Raw genomic sequence first — 18,390 nt, 5'->3', positions numbered from 1 at the left:
TCTGGAGAGGGGAGAGATGCTGGCGATGGAGTCAGTCAGAAGCGGTCTGCAATTTAATCAGCCATGCTGATGTAACGGAACCTTCCTAGAAAGACTAATGGGTTCAACTTTTTATTACTATTATTATTTTTAATTACTTGTAAAAGTGGTTTCAATTCAGCAGGTCAGTCAGTATAAATATATACACCTTTTAAATTTATTTTTTCTTGTGGTTATTATTAAGTCGTTGCGTAAAGAGTTTGCAGTTTGGTAAGTCAGGTTATCAGTACGATGCTTCTTGATCAATGTCAGCCCTTCCATCCTTCCCCCCATCTCTCCCAACCCCACCTAGCTCCTCAGGTTACGTGGTTCCATATTCACATATGTACACTGAATATAATGAATATGATGATGTATCCATCCATTCTTCCTTTCCCCTTTTCTTTGACCCCACTACACCACCCCCCGCCCAGCTACTGACAAATCATTTTTCAGCTTTCTGATATTCATTTTGTTCAAAGGAGTCACATGGTGGGAATCCTCCCAAACAAGACTACTAGTTTGGTTTGTTTAATAAATGTGTGTGACCAAATAGGGTTTTGGGAGCTTCCAGGTTAGAGGACACTTTGAGATTATGGGAGAGGGGGTATGTGTCTATGACCTAACGGGCTTTCGAGAGGTTCCAGGTTGGAGAATACATTGAGATGTTAAAAGATTAGAACCCTAAGAGGGAATGGGAATTCTCTGCCCTTTCGCCCATATTTCGTTCCACATATTTGTCCTATTGGGCTGTTCCTGAGCTATATCCTTTATAATAACTGAAAATAGAAAGAAAAGTAATTTTCTGAGTTTTGTGAACCTCTATAGCAAAGTATTGAACTTGAGTACGGAGGTTGTGGGAACTACCAGCTTATACCTTGTAGTTAGCGTCTAGAGGACAGGTTGAAGAGGGTCTTCACTAACTCCAAGTTGCTGATGTTAGAACTGAATTGAATTTTAAGAGACCCAGTTGATATCCAGAGAATTGGCAAACTGGTTGGTGTGAGATAAATAAACACACATTTGGTGTTAGCAATGTTGTGAGTAAAAATAGTTCCGAGTAATAAGTTCTCTGGCCTGGTCGGGAACCATTAGACATAGACCTGACCATTTGAGGTTGTTCACGCCATGCTGTGTGTCAGGGCATACTTCAGGGTACCAACAGCTGCCATGGCTGTCTGACCCTTTAACAAGTATGGGTGTAAGCTTCACAGAGAGCCAGTTTCTGATAGATTGACTTTTGGTCTTGAGTAATAAAGACACAAAATTCAGCAGTACAGACAATCAGTCATTAAATGCTCACTTTTTCTCACCTAGAGAGAATCCAGAGTATGCAGCTGAGGGCAGATATAACAACTCTCAAAGCTCAGGGTTCTAGAAGTCACTCTGTTCATTCCTGTGGTATGATTTGTTTTGGGTTTTTTTTTTTCCTGCACAGGAGCTCAAGGTAGTTGTCAGAGTCATTACCCTTTAAAATATTTCTCAGAAAGTTCCCTTTAATGATTTGTTGCCATCTCTCATTGGCCAAAGGAGGCCTTTAACTATGCCTTTCTGGTTGGGCCTATCATTATCACAATGCAGAATTGGGGTTCTAATAGTAAGAAAGAAGGGAAGAGTGATATTGGAAGGACAATTTATTGTCTCTGCTACAGGACTTTTACTGCTCCAGCACCTCGCTATCATGATGTACAGTCCTCAAGGTGGAATGGACTTTTGGAAAATGTATATTTATTAAGGTTAAGAAATCTGGATTTAGAGATAGATATTCTTTGTCTCAAATTTGCCTTCATCTCTCATTAGCTGTGTGAACTCCAAGAGTTTACTCAATATGATTGAGTTCATCTCAAGATGGACTTCCTGTGTGAGTTTAGAGCCCCTGAGCACAGAGCCTGGCACCCAGAATGCTTGTGGGAAAGGTATCACAAGAAGCATGTGGAATATGAAGTAAGGGCCACATTCTTGTTTGTTCTGCAGGAGTGAGAAAAAGGCATATTTCAAAATCAAGATGGGTTATTAGACCTACATAATTTATTATCTAATTTATTTTCTGAGTAGGGAGGAAACTATCTTCTTGTTGGAAATGGCCATAATGAGCCTAGGAGAAACCAGGGTTAGTCTCAAGACTCTGTCAGTCAGGGTAGGAGATTTGAAAAGATAGTAATTTGAGAGAAGAGAATATAGAAGACTTCATCCACCTATAGCCCCCTGCCTCCCACCCCTCTATTTGTTTAAATGAAACTGCTATTTTTTTTGTCAGTGGTAGAGCTTGAACTCTGGGCCTGGATGTTGTCCCTGAGCTCTTCAGTTCAAGACGAGCACTCTAACACTTGAGCCACAGTGCCACATCCAGATTTCTGGTGGTTAATTGGAGATAAGAGTCTCACGGATGCTCCTGCCTGGGCTGACTTTGAACAGTGATCCTCAAATCTCAGCCTTCTGAGTAGCTAGGAATACAGATGTAGTCATGGGCACCTAGCTGTTTTTAATTTAAATTTATTTTATTGTAAAAGAGGGATTACAGTTACATAAGTAAGGTAATGAGTATATTTCTTTTTTAAAATAAGTTTTTTATTGTGAAAATACCGTACAGAGGGGTTACAATTACATAAGCAAGGTAATGAGTACATTTCCTATCAAGCGTTGTTGCCTCCTCCTTTGTTTTACCCCTACCATCCCTTCCCTCTCATCTCTACAACTACACTCCCAAAGTACATTTCTTGTTGAACAGTGTTAACTCCTTTCTTGTCTTCTTCCACATTCCTTCCCCTGCGACTCCTCTCCTTCCCAAGTTGTAAAGTTCATTTCCAACATAATGTCTCATGAGTATTGCTGTTGCATTGGTTCACTCTTTGTACTGTGTCTCACCATTTTGTTATTCCCTTCCCTTCCCCAAATCAGATAAATGTATATACAAGACACAGGGTACCAAAATAAAACTCAGTGACAACAAGAGAAGCCAGAGGAAAAGAAAAATATGAATGAAAAAAGAAATAACTTCATACAATACATTTAAAAAATCCTCTGAGTTCATTTTGATTAGCATAATTTTATATGGTTATATGTACATAGCTATTGAGCAATTGTTAATCTCTGCTGAGAATATCCTAGACATATACTAATTATTACAAATGAGAGAAACCATGGAACATATGTTTCTTTGGGTCTGGATTACTTCACTTAATATTTTTTCCAAGTCTTTCCATTTCCTTATGAGTGGAGTGATGTCATTCTTTCTGATGGAATCATAGAATTCCTTTGTGTATATATACCACATCTTCTAGATCTATTCATCTACTGAGGGGCATCTGGGTTTGTTCCATATCTTAGCTATGGTAAATAATGCTGCAATGAACATAGTTGTGCTGGTAGCTTTAGTGTGGCCTTGTTTGTGATAATTTGGGTAAATGCCCAGGAGTAGGATTGTTGGATCATAGGGGAGCTCTATGTTTAGTTTTTTGAGGAATTTCCATACTGCTTTCCAGAGTGATTGAACTAGTTTACATTCCCTGCTGCTATGGTTTTTAAATGAAGCATACTCAACAGGCTTGTTGAATAGTTGGTCCCCAGTTGTTGGCACTATTTTAGGATGTGGTGGAAACTTGGCTGAACTGTGTCCCTCATATATTGAAGTACCATCAACAGTACTTCAACATGTGATGTTTTATGAATAATTTAAGACATGATTAAGTGAGGTCATAAGAGTAAACCCGAATCCACTATGGCATCTTTAGAAGAGGAAGATTGGAATAGTGAGAAAAAAAGGTAATGTGAAGAAGACACAAGAAGTATGCGCCAGTCAAAGCAGAGGCTTCAAAATCATCAACTCTGCCAACACCTTGACCTTGAACTCCCAGCCTCCAGAGCTGTAAGGAAACAAAGTTCTGTGGCTTATGTCATCCAACTTGTGGTAGTTTGTTATGGCAGCTCTGGGAAATACAGGGTTTTAGCTAAATTGTTTAAGTTCTTGCCATATACTCTCTTCCCTTATTTTTCTCATATATATCTAGTCATGTCTATGAGTGGCCCTAGTATCTTGACTGAGAATTTTAATCTATGGACAACAAGGAAGAGGCATGTTTTGGATGATGTGGTTGAGAAGTATGTGACACTCTATTAATATAGGAAGATAGAGATGACTTTGAGTTCTTGAACCCTCTGCATAGAAGTTCCAAGAAGAACTCAGGGGGAAATATAGCTGATCTAGACAACGAAGCTCAACGTCAGGGCTTATTTACAAAAGCAGTAAGAATAACAAGCCTCACACATGTGTGGCATTGAGAACATAGCTTCAGAGAGAGGATGAGGCTCCTGCCTGTGTTCTACCACCTGCAACAGCCATGCCCTAGTGATAAGAAACCCCTAACTTTGTGAGTCCAAATAGTTTTCTTATGGCCAACTACTGCTGCCTTTGTGCAATCTGTTTGCTTTTATAAAATAGAGAAATCTGCGGGGAGAAAGATGTTGGAAGCCATTGTGTGGCAAGTTCAACTGGATGGGGCCTGCACTGCCCCAGCTCCCACTTTTTTGATTTATGCTCAGGTATCACATTTGGCCCAGAATCAGGACCAGGAAGCCTGTGTCTATGGAAAATTTTGCTTTGGGAAATACCAACTTTTTGAGAAGAATGGACATTTCCTACCATTTTCTGAGCCCTGTGATGAGGAAGAGACCACATATAGGGGTCATTTTCCCACATGGCCACATCATGTTTTGGCATGGTGCCATCTTACAGCCATGTCCACAGATTAGTGCTAGAAACACAGACTTGGTCCCTGTGGTTCTTCATGCTTTTGTGTATAACTTTCTGCTGACCGGCTGTACAGCAGAAGTAGGGGACATGTTCTGCCTGGCATCTTGGGGACTATTAGATGAAGGTGTGTAGCCCTGTCACTCTGGACTTAGCATATGAAGCTACTGCCATGATTTGTCATTACTGGACAGTAGCAAAGGTTAGGGGTGCCATCTGGCAGCTTTGGAGAGAAGACCTGTCTCTCATTTCAGGCAAACCCCAGGAATTTCCTTTAGATTTATTCCCCTGCTGGAAGTGCTGCTGGCAGATGACCTCCAGCTGTCAGCTGGCTTCATGACTAACTGGGCTGAAGAGCCAACTCATCCAAGGGTGTGCCCTCTTCTCAGGGGCAGCACATGTCTGCTGATGGACCACAGTGGGAATCTCAGAGCTGAGCCCCTTCGGATGTCCATCCTTAGGACAGCTTTAAAGGGCCATCCTAGACCCAGAACTCTCCAGAAGTGCATGCATGGAGACTGATCTGCAGTCAAGTCTCTTCCTCTGCCTAGCCTTGCTTCCTTCACTTTCCTCCCTAGGCAGTGAGCTGATGTTCATACCTTGGAACTGTCCTGCAACTACAGGTCCCCAAAGTTTGCTTTCTAGAGAAGGCAAAAAGCCCATCTATAGCTGAACACACCTAGCAAGGAACAATTGCAACACCGGGACAAGGTGTATTGCTTCTAGGGGCAGGCACTTGGCCTATAGGCCACAGACACATTGTCAGAAGAGCTGGAATCCAGGTACTAGGTAACAGGGCTAGAGTCTTAGTTTTATGTTAGGGGGTAGGAGGATAGAGGAAAGGATAAGGGAGAAAAGAAGAAGACAGGGAAGGGAAGAGAAGAGAGATGCGGGGAGAGGGAGAAGAAGAGGGAGGGAGAGAAAGTGTGAGAGAGAGAGTGAGAGGATTAGGGTTTCAGTGTTTTCACCCTTCAATAACAATAGGCAATAGAGCAAAAGAGATAGAATGAATTTTCTGTCTCAAAGAACTTGTAAAGCTGTCCGAGTATATATACAATCAAATAACACTTAAATAAAACGAAGTAGTACATACCCAAACTCACAAAGTGGAAAAAATAAGGCCATGGCTTCCAATTCTGATAGAGAACTCTGTAACCTACTCATTTGTTCATGCATCCATTCATGTATTTATTGATACTCTATTGGGTACCATGTACTATACTAGGTTCTGGCATGCTGAAGATCTCATATTCTAATGAGGAGGTGGGACTAGGGAGATAAATGGGTAAACAAATAGAGCAAAAAGCTTGAAACACACTGTTGGCGAAGCTCCTCTAGGGAAACCACTGCTGTCATATATCATTGGCAAGAGTAGCAAATAGTACAGGACATTTGGCAATAATAATCAAAATTGTAATTGCGCATACCATTTGATGCAAGAATTCTACTTTGGGGAGTTTATCGTAAGGAAATACTGAAGCAAATTACCATAAGTACAAGATTACTCATTGTAACATTATTTACAATAACAAGTATTGGGAGAATGCCAGGCATGGTGACATACACCTGAATAGAGGTGGGGATTGGGCGGGAGGATGGAGAGTTAGGGGCCAGCCTAAGGTACATAGTGTCTTACAAAAATTACTGGGAGAAATTAAAATGTGCCCAATTATGGACTGTCCACACCATAGAATACTGTAGCGCTGTCTGGAAGAAAGAAATTTGCTTTTGAAGCTCTTTGCCATATATTAAAGTGCAGGTGCTGATGAGACTCAAACCATTGTGTTACAAAAGATCTTTTGGGGGGAATATAAAGAGTATATTACAAGAAAGATACTTAAAAATTGTGAACATTACCTTGCAGTTAAGTAGCTATAAGCCAGGAATGTATATTTACCTTTCAAATTGCCTGTCATATGAACATATTACTTTTTAAAATAGTATAAAGAAAGTAGTCGTATTATGTGAGTATAGTATACTGGGGTATACTTAAAAATGTGTATGAGTTGTAAGACATCTGATGGAGGTCAGACTAGATGATCTTTAACCCTTAGGCTCTTGTGAGTCTATGGAATTATAGGATAGGACACCTGCTCTCCTTTAAATTTGGTAAAGAAATTGAAGGTAAGTTCGGACAGGGGTTTGAGAGTATGCATGGAGGGCTGAGAGTCATTTTTCCTTCGCCACTTTCCCCCTCTCCCAGTTAATTTGCAAGTGTCTTGTGTGGCAGGCTGGCCTCCCAGTGAAGATGGGCATGTTGCAGCTGGCTGGCTGTCCAGATGTTGCTCTACTGTTCTATTTGTTTTGTGTTTGTAATGCCAAAGACTAAACCAGAGCCTTGGGCATGTCAGGCAAGTGCTCTTCTGCTAAGCTGTATCATCAGCCCTGCTTCTTTCTTTAAATCCAAACCAAAGCAAGTAGACTTTGTACCAAGAGGAGAAGGTTTTTTGAATAATTGAAGATATTTTTTCTCCTTTGTTGTCTTGAGCTACATATTTCTAGGAACATATCAGCTATTTGTGAGCTTCCTGCTGTGTGAAAAAGATGATATTGTGACTTTGACACTCATTGAAGAAAAAAAAACTCTTAAGGCAGAGTTATTAGGTGATTTATCTCAGTTTTTAATAAACCAAGGAAGTAATGTTACAAGCTAAGGAGCCTCATTGGACAAAACCAGCTGAGGACAGACAGAACGAAGAGAGTTGGGCCCAGTGGTTCATACCTGTAATCCTAGCTGCTCAGGAGCTACGTTTGAGATCAGCCCAGCCAATTAAGTTCATGAGACTCTTATCTCCAGTTAACTACCAAAAGGCTGGAAGTGGAGCTGTGGCTCAAGTCATAGAGGGCCAATCTTTAGTGAAAAAGCTGAGAGAGAGTGCTTAGGTTTTTACTTCAAGCCCTCTACTGGCGTGTGCACACATGCACACGCACACACACACACACACACACACACACACACACACACACACACGAAACAATAAAAAAGAACAGAACAGAACACAAAAGGAAAAATAATGGAAAAGATCTTGGCCTGGAGCAAACTGGATGCAGACCAAACTCCTTCCTTTTTGAGGCTGAATACTCCTCTGTGGCAGTTTCCAAACTGAATCTGGGAAGGTGACCCACATAAAAAAATCATAACTGAGGAAAGTCCTGTCCCCCTACTGAACATGCCTTGCCTGGCGTAATTCATAACTCTCTCACAGCTGGAGCTCAGCATTCTGGCTCCTCTGGTTTCTTGTCTATGATGTTGGTAATTTCCATCGGGTCAGATTTTCTAGGTGTTTTATTCTCACTTCTAAAGGCTGTTAATATACCAACCATGCTGAGCTTTCCCTCCTTCATTCTCTACTTTTTCAGAAGAGGCTTCAGAATGCTATCTTCACCTTACCATGTCCTTGATCATGTCCAGGTACTAGCCATGTATTTGGCATAATTCCCAATGAATGATTTCTCTTCTTTTTTTCAGTCAAGTAGAAAGATTCCAATCGGCCCCCTGTGGCTCAGGCCTATTATCCTAGCTACTCTGGAATCTAAGATCTCAGCATTGAAGTTCAAAGCCAGCCTGGGATGGAAAGTTGGTAAGTAACCAGCAAGAAACCAGCAAAAAGGCAGCAATGGAGCTGCGGCTCAAATGGTAGAACCCCAGTCTTTAATAAAAAACAAACAAACAAAAAGGCCAGGTGAGAGGCCCAGAGTTAAAGCCCCAGAACTGGTGCATACATGCGCATGCACGCATACACACACCTACACACACACACACACACACACACACACACACACACACACCCCAAAAAAGGGAAAAAAAACAAATGAAATGTAAAAAGAGATTCAAAGGCTTCAGGTGCCCAGATTCAGACAACAGTGAGAAAGGTACTTCCTGAAGAGACCTGTGGCCTGTAGGCACATTGCTACCCCCCTTTTTGTCCCTGAGTTTTTTTTGAAGTGACACTGAATCAGCTTCTTTTGGATTCAGTCTTTCATATACCTGAACTCTCCCACACCACCCAGGCCAAGCGGTTTTATTATTGTGCTAAGATGTGCATTTCATAAGATTTACCATTTTAATTACTTTTAAGGATGGGCTCTGGTTTAGGTTCATTCACATAGTTGCATAGCTACTATTGTCATCTATCTCCAGAACTTGTTCATCTTTCCAAACTGAAATTGAACACTAGTTTTTCATTCTCCCCTCCCCAGTCCTTATTGACTGTGTTCTGTTTTCTGTTGCTATGAATTAACTTCTCTAGCCATATTGTATATGGAATTGTATAGCATGTGTTTTTCTTTTTTCTTTTTTTTGGCAGTACTGAGGTTTTCTGTCCTCAGTACTCAGGATTTTGAGTTTGCTACTAAGCAAACTTGGGCCACTTGGGCCACCCTGCCAGCCTATTTTGCGTTAGATTTTTTGTTATTTTTGTTAGTTTCATTTTATGCCTGGTTCAAACTTTAATCTTCCTATTTGTGTTTTGTTACATCATGGGGGTGATAGGTACATACTGTTGGATGATAGTCATAACCATTGTTTGAGAAGGACTCTCAAAACCTTTTTGGCCTCAACTAGCACAATCATGATTCCTTGATCTCTAACTCCCAAGCAGCTAGGATTGTGGGTTTGAGCCACTGTTTCTGGATACCTTTGTCTCTGTGACTGACCCACTTTACTTGATATCATGTCCCTCATCCTTCCTCCTTTTGGTTTTTACTGTTCCTACGATCTCATCCTCACAGATTCTGCTTTCTTCCCTTTCTTCCTTGTCCCGTCCTCCCAACTCTTCTCTGCTTTTTTCAATATACTATCTGTAACCCTTATTCTGTGGAAAACAAAATCACTAAATGAGTCATAGAATGTGGTTTCCATCATCTGTGAGATGCTCAGCCAGATACTGTTCTCTAAAGATACTACCTGCCTAAAAACTGGTTTTAAGGCCATTTCTTGACAGAGGTCATGGCAAGATTATCAAGACAAGAGGAGAGGAAGCAGGAAAACAAGAGACCCCAGGGAAGGTATAGAAAGCACTGTGTCCTGACAGAAAGCTGAGACCTGAGCCCCTGCAGCCTTTTCTAGGGACTGGCTCTTCATTTTCCCACTGCCATATGCTCTGAGACTTCTGGACCCTTAGCCAGTTGCTTCCCACCTCTGTGGGATTGTCCCTGGCTTCCCACCATGTCAGAAATTTTTGTTTGTTTGTTTTGTCATGTGATAAATACCTGAGAGAAATACTTTAAAGGAGGAAAGGTTTGTTTGGCCTCACAGTTTCAGTTTGTGGTTGGCTGGCTTCATTGTTATAGTCCTGAGGGATGGGGGGATGTGGTGTTAAGGACTGAGCTGTTGTGCCATGAGCCTATGGTGACATTGGACTCTGCTTACCTCCTACTGCTAGGAAGGAGAGAGAAAGAGGGGAAAGGGAGGCAGAAAGGAAGAGAGGGAAAGAGAGGGGAAAGGAGAGAAGGAAGGAGGAGGAGATGGGGAAGAAGCTGGAGGAGACAGATAAAGAGAGAGAGGGACAAAGAGAAAACAGGGAGAGAGATAGAGACAGAGAAACAGAAGACAGGGAGCCAGAGGAAGAAAAAGAACAGACACAGAAGACAAAGACAGAGAGTAAGAAGCTGGAGTAGGAGGAAGACAGAGATAGTCAGAGACAGAGGCAGAGAGAGACAGAGAGAAAGAGGAGGAAGGAGGAAGAGGACAGAGACAGGGACAGAGAGGAAGGAGGAGGTATAAGAAGAAGAAAAAGAGCACAGAGATAGAGATAGAAATAGGAAGGTCCCAGATGAGACATGCCCCCAGTGATCTACTTACTCCTACTAGGTCTTACCTCTGGCCCTCAGGAATTTATCACTTCCCAAAACACATGAACTCTCTAAGGAGCATTTCATTTCCAAACCGCCATGTCTGCACATGAAACAACAGGACCAGAGGTGGGGGGTAGTGGTGGTTCCACAAATCTGGCTGCCTTTTCTGAGGTCTTTCTGCAGAAACAGCATGAAGGCTGGGGAAGCCTTCTAGCTAGCTGCCTGCCTAGCCAAATGTGTGCAGGGGAATTGTCACCAAACTCTATTAAAAACTGCCTCTTTTTAATCTCTTAATTTTCTTCCCTTTGGTGATGTGAGGGCTGATACGTTTGGAAGCTCTTTGGTTGAAGCTCAGCGGGATTTCTACCAGCCCTGAAGGCGGTTATCAGGAGTATGCCTGCCAACAGGTGAACCCCAGGGCTGCTGAGAGATGGCTGTGACACAAAGCCCATGCAGGCAAAGAGTGACCCAGTTTTAACAGGAGAGTACGGACTCTGTGATTTTTCTATTATTGGACTTAATATGATTGCCTATTATTTCGAAGAAAAGGGAATTGCTGGCAGCCTCTTTGTGGGATTTCTCTGGAAGGGCTGGCAGCAGCTTACATTTAGCTATTCCTTTCATGCTGCTTGTCAGGTCATTTGTGATGGGTTGAATTGAACACTTACAAACAAATAATGGCTTTCCTATTTGCTTCACCAAAACAATTTCTTTTAACATGTCGATTTTTATTTGCATTTTTAGTCTTCACCGCCAAGTAATGAATATTATAATTGCATTTGAAAGAAAAGAGTCTGGTGCCAGTGTTTGTAATGGCTCCCATGGTCGGGTGTTTTGTCTTAGTTTGAGGTGGGTGGCAGTTTTATTTCACTGCCTTCACAGATGAAGGCAGCTGTGGGTGATTTGCTGGGCTGGGAAGGGTTAGGAAGTCAACTGGTCTGAATGAGCATTGGTGTTTTACTCATCCTCTACTGCTTGGCATATCCTGGAAACTATCTCTAGAAAAGTGAAGGAAAGTTAGGTCCCAGTGACTCATGCCTGTCATTCTAGCTATTGGGGAGGCTGAGATCTGAGGATCGCAGTTTAAAGTCAGCTGGCGCAAGAAAGTTTGTGAGACTTTTATCCAGTCAGTCAGCAAAAAATCTGAAAGTAGAACTGTGGTTCAAGTGGTAGAGTGTTGTCTTTGAGTAAAACAAGCTAAGAGAGCCCTAAGTTCAAGCTCCAATATCAGCATGCATATGCATGCATGCACACACACATACACTAATAATACTATCATATACTTCATATGTTTTTGCAAAACTCTAGGCATTCACACACAGTGAGAGTAAGGGAGGATAGTCTTAGGAGAGGAACACAGGGTGCAATGCCTATGTGCATTTGATCATACAAAAGAATATTTCTTGAAATGAATTCCAGGAAGTGGAAACGAGGTTTTTTCCTTTGTTACTGTTTTTCTTTTCTTTTCTTTTTGTCTTATTTGTTCATTTATCTGTCTTTGGAGGGTAAGGGGAGGCACAGAAATAGAGGGAAAAAGGGTGAACAAATGTAGTAGTGACACTTACTACAAGCTGTATTGAAAACAATCTATATAATTGTGGGTGGGGGATGGGAGGGAAAAACTGGGAGAGAGGGAGGGAAGTGGTGACATTGTCCAAAAAAAATGTACTCATCACCTGACTTATGCAGTTGTAACCCCTCTGTATGTCACCTTTATAATAACAATAAAAAACTTAAAGAAGTTTGACTTTAATGCACTGTATATTGTATCAAAGCTAGTGTTTTTTATTGTTGCTCAGTTTTTCTGTTGCTATTCAGTCTTCCATAATTTTCAACTTTTAGTATGCTTTATCAAATTCATCCAGAAGATACAGAGTGATATTTATTTCCATGTACTGAGGACTTAGTGTGTGTCAAATACATGGCCTTGTTCATATTTAACCCTTTCAACAATTCCAGTTAACCATCCCATATTTCAAACACCAGAGGAAGAATGATACAGATTTATAACTATGAACTTGGGCTAGCTGGTCTGCCATTTCTTAGCACCACCAGTGCCCTGGCTCGATTATTATTATTTTTTGGCAATTTAAAATGAAAACAGAGGGCTGGGAAGGTGGCTCAGTGGTAGAGCGCTTGCCTTGCATGCCTGAGGCCCTGGGTTCGATTCCTTAGCATCACATAAGCAAAAAAGAAAAAAGCCGGAAGTGGCGCTGTGGCTCAAGTGGTAGAGTGCTAGCCTTGAGGTGAAGAGTGAAGGACAGCACCCAGGCCCAGAGTTCAGGCCCCACGACCGGACCCCCCCAAAAAACAAAATGAAAACAGAGAAAGCATTGTTAGTGAACTCTTCAGCACAGTCTGGGAGGAACAGATGCTTATTTAGGGGATTCTGGGCATTGAGGCTCTAGAAGAAAGCCAGTCTTAGGCAGGGGAAGAGCAACTTCCAGAGCTCTGATAGCTTAGCTCTAACTCACGTGTACGTTCACCCATGGGGACGTAACAACTTGAGTTTTCTGAGTCTAGCCTGATGGTGTCTTTAGTGAACCAGGTTGCTTCTCTAAAAACAGGTGGTAATTGCTCACTTAAAGCTCCACGGAGGGGCTGAGGTGGCCAGATCATCTTCTCCATCTCCTCCCCCAGACCGGGCGCTTCATTTCACCCTCCTATTCTGTATCCATCCTAGCCTAGGTCTGGCCAGTGCCATCGGTCTTCTCAATGCCCCCCAAGAAACAGGCTCAGGCCGGGGGCAGCAAAATGGCGGAACAGAAAAAGAAGGAGAAGATTATCGAAGACAAAACTTTTGGCTTAAAGATTAAGAAAGGAGCAAAACAACAGAAGTTTATCAAGGCTGTCACTCACCAAGTTAAATTTGGTCAACAAAATCCACATCAGGTAGCACAGAGTGAAGCTGAAAAGAAATTGAAGAAAGATGATAAGAAGAAAGAATTACAAGAACTAAATGAGCTGTTCAAACCTGTTGTTGCTGCTCAAAAATTAAGTAAAGGTGTGGATCCCAAGTCTGTGGTGTGTGCCTTCTTCAAGCAAGGGCTGTGTACTAAAGGAGATAAATGTAAGTTCTCTCATGACTTGACTTTGGAGAGAAAATGTGAAAAACGAAGTATTTACATTGATGCAAGGGATGAAGAACTTGAAAAAGACACAATGGAAAATTGGGATGAGAAAAAGCTGGAAGAAATAGTGAACAAGAAGCACGGTGAGGTGGAAAAGAGAAAACCAAAAACTCAAATAGTGTGCAAGCATTTCCTTGAAGCTATTGAAAATAACAAGTATGGCTGGTTTTTGGTATGTCCTGGAGGAGGTGATAACTGCATGTATCGTCATGCACTTCCTCCTGGATTTGTATTGGAAAAGAACAAAAAAAAAAAAAGAGGAGAAAGAAGATGAAATTTCATTGGAAGACTTGATTGAAAGAGAGCGCTCTGCCCTAGGTCCAAATGTTACCAAAATCACTCTAGAATCTTTTCTTGCATGGAAGAAAAGGAAAAGACAAGAAAAGACTGATAAACTTGAACAAGATATGGAAAGAAGAAAAGCAGACTTCACATCAGGGAAGGCACTGGTCATCAGTGGTCGTGAAGTGTTTGAATTTTGTCCTGAACTTGTCGATGATGATGATGAAGAAGCAGATGACACCGTTACATTCAGGGAACAAGAGGTGATGAGATTGATGATTTCATGAGAGTAAATGACATAGATTTAAGTCTGTACGTCCCTACAGCTGTAGATGAGACAGGTATTACTGTACCCAGTCTTGAAATATTCAACACATTTGCTTTGGATAAAGATGAAAACAAATTAAGTGAAGCATCTGGAGGTAGGGCAGAAAATGGCGAAAGAAGTGATTTGGAAGAGGACAATGAAGGGGAAGGACAGGAAAATGGAGCCATCGATGCTGCACCTGTTGATGAAAATCTTTTTACTGGGGAAGATTTGGATGAATTAGAAGAAGAATTAAACACACTTGATTTAGAATGACACCGAACAAGTTGACAAAAAGTTGTCAGCTCATCATGAGTTGAAATTGACTGCATTGATTTTTTTTTTCACCTAGAAACAACAGGATGTTTATTTCCCGTGCTGGTTCTGGAGGGCTTTCTGTCCTCCAAAGAAAGAATATTCTCCCTACATCTTTTCTTCTGACTTGGCTACATCTCATAATAAGTTCAGAGTAGTTCATGATAAATTAAAAATATAATGGTCATTGCAGAAAATAATTGGTTGTTGTAACTGTTCCTAGGAAGTTCAATTGCTTGCCTAGCTTTTGATTTTCATTGCATATATGTAATTACTAGGAGCAACATAAATTTATATTTAAAGTCCCCTACATTTGATGCAGTTTTTAATGAATGATTTTCTTTCTTTCCTCTGTATTTATGTATCTTAAAGACTGCCTAAAATGTGAGCACTGTACTTGATAAAGGAAACTGCACATGCAGATTCAGTATTGTATATCTGTGGACAATTAATTGGAGAGTTGAAATAGAACTTCTTTGATCAGATAGGATCAGCTATAATGTTGTGTGTTAAACTGTCTTGAGTTTTTCTTCTTCTTTTTTGCCAATAAAATTGTAAATAAAGACCATCATACATTAAAATAAAAAAAAAAGATCCATGGAGTAGCCAGGTGCCAGTGGCTCAAGCCTGTAATCCTAGCTACTCAGGAGGCTGAGATCTGAGGATCTTGGTTTGAAGTCAGCTTGGGCAGGAAAGTCTATGAGACTCCTATTTCCAATTAATCACAGAAAAGGATCCCAAAGACAGTGCCCAGGGCCCTAGGACCAGCAAAAAAAAATATCCACAGGGTAATCCACGAAAGGTTCATTTTTGTTGTGGAGTAGTGGAGTAGTGGAGTAGAATGATCCAGTTAAAATTTGGCTAGGCTTTTGCATTTCACTACTTTAGCAAGAAGCATGAAATGACTTCCTAGCATATTTTTTGGTTGGTGAGCACGAGGGGAGAACTTATCAGGAGTAAAGCACCCTATTGACTACCCTGACTCTTGGAGGAGGTCAGTTTCCCTTCTTACCTGTAGAGTTCCCTATTGATTTGAAGCCAGAAATTTAGCAAAGAGGGTCACAGAGGAAAGTTGCCTGTGCAATGCTTTGTTTGAGGACCTGGTCAGCGTGAAGGATGCCTGGGGCTGGGTTTGTGGTGGAGAACAAAGGCAGTCTCCCTCACAAGACAGTGGCAGCTGAGCGTGTGGAAGAAATTGGACCATGGCTAGGCTGGGCGTCACCACTGATAGCTGGCATGCTGCCAGCTCCAGAGCTCTAAATGTCTGCAGAGGGAGGCGGGTAAGAAGTAGTGAGGCAGTAGAGCCCAGAGCTCTTTCTCTCAGCCGAAGAGGTGAGGTGCACCTTTCCTTCTAAAGATGGTTTGCCTGATAAAGTGTGTGTTTGATACACGGAGAGACAGTTTCCCAGGAGAATTGACACTGAGTATCACTTTCAATTATGGTAGTCAGGATGGGTCCGGTGAAAATGGAGTGGAGGTTTCCAGCCAAAGGAGAAAGGCAAGTTCAGGACTAGGATGTCCAATGTGATCTCTGATTACAACATTAAATGGATATATCTGTGCAGAGAAAAAGTCTGGAAAGATCTATTCCGACATATTCTCATTTGACTTGAAGACCTTAGATGGATGAGAACTTCTTTGTAACTTGAGTGTTGTGGAGCTCCCCAAACTAGTTATGATCCTAATTAACTCTTAGGGGAGTTCTTAGGGGGAACATTGGCAATGTCCTTGGTTTTCAAATGGAAATAAAATCAAGCATGCATTCTTCTGATTGACCCTCATATTTCCACAATTTCCCCAGAGGCATGATGGCTGAAGCAAAGGATGTGAAATTTTAAGTGTGAATTGCTTTTATATTCACACAAAACGCATCCAACTTCTTTCACATTGCAAAATAGAAAAAAAATCATGTAGATATTTAATGACATGGAAAAATGTTCTGAACACAGTGCCAAAGGAGGGGGTGGGGTCATTACCAGGACATTCAGTGTGTTCTCTCCTGTCGCAACAATAAATGGATATATCTCTGCAGAGACAAAGTCTGGAAAGATGTATTCCAACATACTCACTGTGTTTATTCTCTGTTTGATGTAATAATGGGAGCTTTTTATTTCTCCATTCTGCTTATCTGTGCTGTTTGAATATTTTTATGACAAACATGTATTGCTTTTGTACTAAGGGGAAAAAAAGTGCAACATAGAGTTTTTATTTTCAAAAACCAAAAGCAAATCCAAACAACCCAAACTCCCACAGCCTTTGTGTTCAGGGTAGTGTGGACTCTGAGGTTCTTTCATCTAATGGGGGTGTAGATGTCAGGGCTGCTAGATAATGACTCAGAGACTGTGGAACAAGTTTCCAACAGGAAAGAGCTTGTGGGCTGACCTCTGGGGTCAGCTGTGGAGCTTATTACAAATTCCATCCAGGGAGTAAGGGAAAGGGGGATGTCCCATTTGAGAAAAGCTGCTTTGATGTGCTTCCCCTGGGTGGGCACAGGAATGCAAGGCTCAGGCTCTCTCTCTCTAGTCATTAAGGAGTTATAAATACCCATCTCCAAAGGGAAGACCCATCAGCTTCACTCCTAACAGGAAGGAAAGATTTACAGGTAATTTCCTCTCCCAGTGCAGAAATGTGATTAAGCAAATGCTTGGAAGGTTATTTCCCCCCTCTTTGCTACCCTGTAAATAGTGCTGTTTTTTTTTTTTAATTTCTCTCCTTCTCTATGATGTCGGCAATGACTTTTATAGACACACATTGACATCTGGTGTTTACTCTGCCCCTTGCTCCCATTGATCAGGAGAGTAGGGCGTGGGGAATACTCTGTGATTAGGGGGACTAGGTCCAGGGTTCATGTGTGTAAATGTGTATGTGTGTGTTTGGGGGTTGGGTGTGTGGGTGGGTGGGCATGTATGTGTGTATATATATATATGTATGTTTGTTTGTTGGGACTGGGGATTGATCTCAAAGCCTGGGTACTGTCCTTTAGATTTATTTTTTACCTCAAGGCTGGTGCTCTACCACTTGAGCCCTACCTCCATTCCCAGCTAGGATTATTTTTTGGTGGTAGTTGGAGATATGAGTCTTGTAGACTTTCCTGCCCTGGATGATTTCAAACTGTGACCCACCGTCCTTAGCTTCCTGAGTAGGTAGGATTACAAGGTGTGAGCCATCGGTGTCTTGCTAGGGATTGTGCTGCACTGGATATGGGCTGGCCCAGATCTCCTGTAGTGAGCAGCTCTTACTTATAGGCTCTGCCCACCCCAGTACCAAATCAACTTGACTCCATGGTGTCTTTGTACTTTGAAGCAATGAGCTAAGACCAACCTTCTTTGAAAGCCTTTCAATAATAACTGTGATGTGATGCCAAGAACTTGAGCTAGAGACAATTATTTGTTGACATCCGTGTCTGCCCAGAGACTATTTGTTTGATCTTAAGAAGTGGTATTAATTTCTCTGAGACTTAACTTTTGGCCTCTGTGCAGCTGAGGTCACCTTTCTGGGCTGGGGGGAGGAGAGGACAGGGGGAGAGGTTCTACAAAAGGATGTCAAAATGAGAGTCCTGTGAGTTTTTTTCAGGTTCTACAATTGCCACTGATATAATCTAGGGGGTCTTAGGTCCTTTATTTCCTCCACCAAATAAAGTATTGTGAGGCAGGAAAAGAGGGAACAGAGGCAAAGTTTATTGAGAAGTGAGTAAGATGTCAGGGAAGTGGAGGAAACGCTCTTGCCTACTGACAGGTTGGTATAAGGACTACCACTCCCACCCAGCTAGGACTTCTGGCTGGAGGACCACTTTA

At 41.7% G+C, this 18,390-nt stretch overlaps 1 pseudogene across 1 annotated transcript; it reads left to right on the top strand.

Moving 5' to 3' along the window:
- Positions 1-13,264: 13,264 nt before the first annotated feature.
- On the top strand, positions 13,265-14,557 carry LOC105994841 (annotated as a pseudogene). Its single transcript, XR_001175529.1, has one exon. The product of XR_001175529.1 is annotated as a zinc finger CCCH domain-containing protein 15 pseudogene (transcript).
- Positions 14,558-18,390: the final 3,833 nt, after the last annotated feature.

This window comes from Dipodomys ordii, unplaced genomic scaffold, assembly GCF_000151885.1.
Source record: "Dipodomys ordii isolate 6190 unplaced genomic scaffold, Dord_2.0 Scaffold110, whole genome shotgun sequence".
Classification (NCBI taxonomy): Eukaryota; Metazoa; Chordata; class Mammalia; order Rodentia; family Heteromyidae; genus Dipodomys; species Dipodomys ordii.
The sequence above is the reverse complement of the archived record's forward strand: the minus strand, read 5'-3'. Positions and strand labels throughout refer to the sequence as shown.